Source organism: Oryctolagus cuniculus, chromosome 1, assembly GCF_051225735.1.
Source record: "Oryctolagus cuniculus isolate XC-2025 breed Fujian yellow rabbit chromosome 1, ASM5122573v1, whole genome shotgun sequence".
NCBI lineage: Eukaryota > Metazoa > Chordata > Mammalia > Lagomorpha > Leporidae > Oryctolagus > Oryctolagus cuniculus.
This window is the reverse complement of record NC_142867.1, coordinates 102,501,063-102,509,541: the sequence shown is the minus strand read 5'-3', so window position 1 is coordinate 102,509,541 and position 8,479 is coordinate 102,501,063.

Genomic DNA, 8,479 nt, shown 5'->3' with positions numbered 1-8,479 from the left:
TGGGTTCTAGTCCCGGTTGCTCCTCTTCCAGTCCAGCTCTTTTCTGTGGCCCAGAAGGGCAGTGGAGGATGGCCCAAGTGTATGAGCCCCTGCACCCACATGGGAGCAGGGAGAAGCACCTGGCTCCTGGCTTCGGGCTGACACAGCGCCTGCCATAGCAGCCATTTGGGAAATGAATCAATGGAGGGAAGACCTTTCTCTCTGTCTCTCTCTCTCTCACTGTTTATAACTCTATATGTCAAAATAAAAAATAAATAAATAAACCAACTAGATAAATAATTTTTAAAAGGAAATGAAGAAAGGAAGGAAGGGAGGGAGGAAGGGAGGAAGGAAGAAACAATAGAGCTAATCTATAATTATACACTATGGACCAAATGGACCTAACTGATATCTACAGAACATTTTATCCTACAGCTACAGAATATTTTTTTTAACTTTTATTTAATGAATATAAATTTCCAAAGTACAGCTTATGGATTACAATGGCTTCCCCCCCATAACGTCCCTCCCACCCGCAACCCTCCCCTTTCCCACTCTCTCTCCCCTTCCATTCACGTCATGATTCATTTTAAATTCTCTTTATATACAGAAGATCAGTTTAGCATACATTAAGTAAAGATTTCAACAGTTTGCTCCCACACAGAAACATAAAGTGAAAAATACTATTTGAGTACTCGTTATAGCATTAAATCTCAATGTACAGCACACTAAGGACAAAGATCCTACATGAGAAGTAAGTGCACAGTGACTCCTGTTGTTGACTTAACAAATTAACACTTTTGCTTATGGCATCAGTAATCACCCTAGGCTCTTGTCATGAGCTGCCAAGACTATGGAAGCCCCCTGAGTTCACCAACTCTGATCATATTTAGACAAGGCCATGGTCAAAGTGGAAGTTCTCTCATCCCTTCAGAGAAAGGTACCTCCTTCTTTGATGACCCGTTCTTTCCACTGGGATCTCACTCACAGAGATCTTTCATTTAGGTTCCCCCCCCCCCAGAGTGTCTTGGTTTTCCATGCCTGAAATACTCTCATGGGCATTTCAGCCAGATCCGCATGCCTTAAGGGCTGATTCTGAGGCCAGAGTGCTGTTTAGGACATCTGCCATTCTATGGGTCTGCTGTGTATCTCACTTCCCATGTTGGATCATTCTCTCCCTTTTTTATTCTATCAGCTAGTATTTGCAGACACTAGTCTTGTTTATGTGATCCCTTTGGTTCTTAGTCCTATCATTATGTTCAGTTGTGAACAGAAATTGATCACTGGGACTAGTGAGATGGCATTGGTACATGCCACCTTGATGGGATTGAATTGGAATCCCCTGGTATGTTTCTAACTCTACCGTTTGAGGTAAGTCAGCTTGAGCATGTCCTGAATTGCACGTCTCTTCCCTCTCTTATTCCCACTCTTACATTTAACAGCGATCACTTTTCAGTTAAGTTTCAGCACTTAAGAATAATTATGTATTGATTATAGTATTTATACATTCTTTCATCAGTGTGTGTAATTTGCTGTAGGGCAGGCCATACACTAGGGCATAAAGCAAGTTTCAACAAATTCAAAAAACACTGAAATCATACTTTGTATCTTTTCTGACCACAATGCAATGAAGCTGGAAATTAACAACTTAAGAAAGTCCAGAAAATATGAAAACACATAGAAACTGAACAACATGCTTCTCACTAAGAGTGGATCATAGAAGAAATCATGAGGGAAATCAAACTATTCCTAGAAATGCATTAATATAATATTAAAACTTATAGGATGCAGAAACAGCAGTAGTAAGTGGAAACTTTATAGAAATTAGCATCTACATCAATAAATTGGAAAGTCATAAAATAAATGATCTAACAGTGTATCCCAACATTCTATAAAAAGAACAAGCCAAATACAAAATCAGGAGGAAAGAAATAATAAAAATTATAAACAAAATTGAGGCCAAAAAATCATACAAAAGATCAGCAAAATGAAGATCTGTTTTAAAAAGATAAATAAACCAAAATGATAAACCACTGGTCCAACTAACAAAAAAAAATCGTGGAGAGAGAAGACCTAGGTTAACAAACTTGGAGATGAAAATGATGTTACAATGGATGTGGCAGAAATAAAAAGAATAAGCAGGAATTACTAGAAACAGTTATATGCCAACAAATTGAAATTACTCCTCATGTAGGATCTTTGTCCTTAGTGTGCTGTACATTGAGATTTAATGCTATAACGAGTACTCAAACAGTATTTTTCACTTTAAGTTTCTGTGTGGGAGCAAACTGTTGAAATCTTTACTTAATGTATGCTAAACTGATCTTCTGTATATAAAGAGAATTTAAAATGAATCTTGATGTGAATGGAAGGAGAGAGGGAGTGGGAAAGGGGAGGGTTGCGGGTGGGAGGGATGTTATGGGAGGGAAGCTGTACTTTGGAAATTTATATTCATTAAATAAAAGTTAAAAAAAAGAAAAATCAAGAAGAAATTGACAGACTTTTGGACACATCTATATCTAAATTAGGCCCTGAAGACACAGAAAACCTGAACAGACCAATAACTAAGACAGAAAAAATCACTAATAAAGCCCCCCCCCCCCAATAAAGAAAAGCCCAGGACCGGATGGCTTCACTGCTGAATTCTACCAAGCTTTTAAAGAAAAACTAACTCCAATTCTCCTCAAACTATTCAAAACAATTGAAAGGGGGGAAAATCTTCAAAACTCCTTCTATGAGTCCAGCATCACCTTAATTCCAAAACCAGAAAAAGATACAACAAAGACATATTACTATAGACCAATATCCCTGATGAACATAGATGCAAAAACTTCAACAAAACACTAGCTAATCATGTCCAACAACACATCAGAAAGATCATTTACCCAGACCAAAGGGGATTTATCCCTGATATAGGGGGATGGTTCAACATATGCAAATCAGTATATGTGATATGCCATATTAACAAACTGAAAAATAAAAACCACATAATTATATCAATGGATGCAGTGGAAGAATCTGATAAAATACAATAGCCTTTCGTGATAATAAAAAACAACTTAAGCAAACTGGTTATAGAAGAAACATTCCTTTACTTAATCAAGCCAATAGATAACAAACTCACAGCCAGCATCTTATTGAATGGGGATAAGCTAGAAAAATTTCCACTAAAACCCAGATCCAAATACAGATGCAAAATTTCACCCTTATTATAAATATCATTCTGGAAGTCAAACCATTAGGAAAGAAAAACTCAAAGAGATACAAATTGTAAAGGAGGAAACCAAATTACCCATTTGAAAATCATATGATCCTATATATAGAAAAACAAAAAGACTGCACTCAGAGATTATTGGAACTCATTAGAGAGTGTGGCAAAATTGCAGCATATAAAATCAATATATGGGGCTGGCGCTGTGGCACAGTGTGTTAATGCCCTGGCCTGAAGCACTGGCATCCCCTGTGGGCACTGGTTCTAGTCCTAGCTGCTCCTCTTCCCATCCAGCTCACTGTTGTGGCCTGGGAAAGCAGTGGAGGATGGCCCAAGTCCTTGGGCCCCTGCACCTGTGTGGGAGACCCAGAAGAAGCTAATGACTCCTGGCTTCAGATCGGCGCAGCTCTGGCCATTACAGCCATTTGAGGAGTGAACCAACGGACAGAAGACCTCTCTCTCTGCCTCTCCTCTCTCTGTGTAACTCTGACTTTCAAATAAACAAATAAATCTTTAAAAATAAATAAATAAAATCGACATACTAAAATCAGTAGCCTGTGTATACACAGACAATGACATGGTTGAGAAAGAACTTGTAAGATCAGTCCCATTCACAATAGCTTTCAAAAATTTTGAATATCTTGGGATAAATTTAACCAAGGATGTAAAAGAGCTCTACAATGAAAATTGTCACATATTAAGGAACGAAGTAGAAAAAGACACAGTAAAAATGGAAAAATCTTCCATGTTCAAAGATTAGAAGAATTAGCATCATCAAAATGTCCATATTATGCAAAGAAATTTACAAATTCAATCAAATTCCAATAAAATTACCAAAGACATTCTTCTCAGATCTGGAAAAATTACCCTAAAATTCAAGTGGAGTCACAAGAGACCCTGAATAGCTAAAGCAATCATAAACAATAAAAAATAAAGCTGGAGGCATTACAATACCCAATCTTAAGACTTATTCCAGGACAGTTATAATGCAAATAGCTTGGTACTGACACAAAAATAGATCATGTAGACCAATGGAACAGACTAGAGACCCCGGAAATTAATTCATGCATCTACAACCAACTAATTGTTGACAAATGAGCTAAAATCACTCCCTGGAGAAAGGACAGTATCTTTAAAAAATGGGACTGGGAAAATTTGATCTCTGCATGCAGAAGTATGAAATAAGACCCCTACCTTATACCCTACACAAAAATCAGTTCTCAGTGGATCAGGGTTCTAAATCTTGGACCAGGAACCATCAAATTACTAGAGAAAAACACAGAGAAATGCTGCAAGACATTGGCATAGGTAACGAATTCTTAGATTAGACTCCAGAAGCACAGGAATGCAAAAATAGACAAATGATCTTACATCAAACTAAGAAGCATCTGCACAGCAATGGAAACTCTCAAAGAGACAGCCAACAGAATGGGAGAAAATATTTGCAAACTATACATCTGATACAGGATTAATACCCAGGATATATAAGGAGCTCAAGAAATTCAACAACAAAACAAGAAATCCAGTATAGAAATGGGCTAAGAATATGAACAGGCATTTTTCAAAAGATGACACACAAATGGCAACAGACACATGGAAAGATGCTCAGGATCACTAGCCATCAGAGAAATACAAATAAAAACCACATGTGATTTCACTTTACTCCAGTTAGAATGGCTATCATCCAAAAATCAAAAAGTAACAAATGGGGCCAGAGCAGTGGTGCACTAGGTTAATCCCCTACCTGCAGCGCTGGCATCCCACATGGGCGCCAATTCTAGTCCAAGTTGCTCCTCTTCCAGTCCAGCTATCTGCTATGGCCTGGGAAAGCAGTAGAAGATGGCCCAAGTGCTTGGGCCCCTGCACCTGCATAGGAAACCAGGAAGAAGCACCTGGCTCCTGACTTCAGATCAGCACAGCTCCGGCCATTGTGGCCATCTGGGGAGTGAACCAACAGAAGGAAGACCTTTCTCTCTCTCTCTCTCTCTCACTGTCTGTAACTCACCTGTCAAATAAATAAATAAAATCTTAAAAAAAAAAAACAATAAAAAAACATTGGTGAGGATGTAGGGGAAAATATCCCAATACACTATTGGTGGGAATATAAATTTGTACAATCATTATGAAAGACAGTATGAAGATTCCTCAGAAATCTGAAAATAGATCTACAATATGGCCTAGCAATCCCATTCCCGGGTATTTACCCAAGGAACATGAATTCAGCTTATGAAAGAGTTATCTGTACCCCCCCATTTATAACATCTCAATTCCTAACCGCTAAGATATAGAATCAGCCCAGATGTCCACCAGATGACTAGATAAAGAACTTATGGTATATATATATATACATGATGTAATACCACTCAGTTGTAAAAAAAAAAGTAAGAAATTCTGTCTTTCACAACAAAATGAATGAAACTGGAGACCATTATGTTTTGTGAAATAAGCAAGTCCCCAAAAGACAAATACCATGTTTTCCATGAAAAAACATATAATATATATGAGAAAAATTGACATTTTGAGTTTTGATTATGGTGTATAACCCTTGTCCATATTCTTGGGAAACAGTGGTTTTTCTGCTTAGTACTTGTTGAATTCTTTATTTAGTGGAGGTTTAAGTTTGTGATTATAAAGGAAATTGAAAGTATTGTAAAAATTAAAAGAAAAATAGGAGGAGGAGGAAGGTGGGAGTGAGGGAAGCAGCATTATGCTCTTAAAACTGTATACATGAAATACATGAAATTTGTCCCCTTTATATAAATTTTTAAAAGTTAAAAAGTGATATATTTACACAATGAAATACTATTCACCCACGAAAAAGAATGAAATGCTATTTGAGACAACATGAACAAATGTGGAAGACATTGTGTTAAGTGAAATAAACCAGACCCACAAAAGCAATCACCTCATGGCCTACTTTTTGTAGAATCTAAAAGCTGGTGATCTCATACAAGGCTCGGACAGTGGTTACCAGACACTGAGAGTATCAACAGGTATGAAGTTACAGTTAAGTAGGAGGAATGAGTTGGGGCATTCTATTGCAAAGTAGGATGACCATAGTTTACAATAAGATATTATGCAAGTAAGATTTTTGTGCACCATAATAAATTTATCTTTTAATTCCATTTGCTGTGCTCTTTCATAGGTAATGGTCTAAGCAAGTATTTCAAAGTAAGTACCTAAGAGGATTTTGATTGCTCTCACCACAGAGAAACAGCAAATGCATGAGTATGGAAACACTAACTACCCAGGTATGATCTATCTATAGTGTATATTTATATGCAACAAGAAAATATACTCCATAAATATATAGTTATAAAATATCACTAAAAAATAAGCATTCTGGAAATGTCCTTTAAATGATGAATGTTTAAACAAACTGTGGTACATCTGTACCATGGAATACTACTCCCTGATAAAAAGAAATGGATTCAAAATATGCCACAACTTGAATGAATCTCAAGGAAATTATGCTGACTGAAAACAAAATGCCCTCCTCAAAAGGGTACCCACTGCATGACTCCATTTATGTACCAACCATGAACTAGCCTAATTAGATGACAAACAGGTTACAGGTTACCAAGCAATGGGGATGGGGGATGGGTGTGACAATGAAGAGATGAACCAAGGCAAACTTGTGGGAATGGCACAGTTGAGTATCCTGATGGTGATGGTGGTTACTAAAGGCCACACATGTGACAAAATTACATGGAGCACACACATGTGGATTAGTGCATGCAAACTAGTGAAATCTAAGTTCCATGAATTGGACCAATGTCAATTTCTTGACTTTGATATTATGCTGATTCTATAAGATATTAACATTGGAAAAGATAGGATGAAGGGTGCATGGGACTCTGATATGCCTTTCTTTGCAACTTCCTAGGAATTTCTAAAAATCAAAAGCTAAAAAATACACTCAAGAATGCATGATTACTTTATAAAAAGAAAAAAAGTAACAAAAACTTCCAATGGCTTTCCATTTTTCACAGGACAAATACAAACTCCTTTGCGTAACACTCAAGACCCTGAACAATAAGGCTTTGCACTCTTTCCAGTCCTGAATCAGCTTGCTCTTTCAGACCCTTCATTCCTCAAATAACTATTAAGAGGTTGTGGAGGGCTAGGACATTGAAACTACAACAAGTGAGCTAAACAGGTAAGTGCCCTGCCCGCAGAATCTTACAGTCCAGGGCGAAAACAGTCAATTAGGCAACAATTTCTGTAAGATGAGCCAAGCTCCACCTCTTGGGAAGTGCATACGGCTATCTCACCACTCTCTCATCAGTCCTTTTCCTTGCATTCTCTTTGCCTAAAAGTGCTCTTCCCTGTGCTAACCGATGTCCTCTCAACTCTTCTAGGAACTCCTCCCACATGCCTTCATTCGTCAGTGCACACTGACGGAAGATCTGCCCTGTGCCAAGGCTTGTTCAGCTGGAGCATGGGGTTGCCACTGAGTGGCCCAGTAAGGTCTCTGCCCTCACGGTCAACAGCCAAACAGTAAAAATGGCAGCCACGATGCGAGAGCATCTCAACAGCTGATTTAGGCTGGATGGGCCGGGAAGTGTTCACCAAGAAGGCAAATTTTAAATACCTAAATGACAAGAGCGAGCAGGGAAGAGGATTAGAGACAAAGGACAAAGCTGATTCAAAGTCCCAATGAGGGAAACGTGGGCTATGTAATGATTGGAAAAGTTAGTGTGGGGCAGCTGAGTGAGGCCAATAATGGGACAGGGAAGGTCAGAACGGCAGGCAGGAGTCAATTTTGAAGGTTTTTGCAAGACAGGATGGTGGATGTCAATTTCATTGAATTTCTAAGTAGCACCTTCTAAAACACTATTGCTTTTTAAATTCTCTATCTAAAACAGGGCAACCGAGTCGCAGAGATTTGGCATGTGTTGGTTCACTCCACTGATGCCCACAATGGCTGTGACTGTGCCGGATTGAAGCAAGGAGCCAGGAACTCAATCCAGAACTCCTATGTGGGTAGCAGGTCACTTGAGCCTTCGCTGCTTTCCTCCAAGGGTGTGCGTTAGTAGCGAGCATTGGGAGTGTAGAAAACCAGGCCTTCAGGTGTGGGATGTGGGCATTTTAACTAGCATCTTAGTCACCAGGCCTAATTCCCACCGCAGTGAGTATAAATTTCATTCTATGGACAATGGCAAGGCTCTGGAGAGGCTTAAAAAGGGGGAGGAACATGTATCAGAGTCAACCTTCTGACTGTTGTGTGGATAAAGAACTAAAAGGTGTGCGGAGTGAACGAGAGAAGGAGAGACCAGTCAGGAGGTG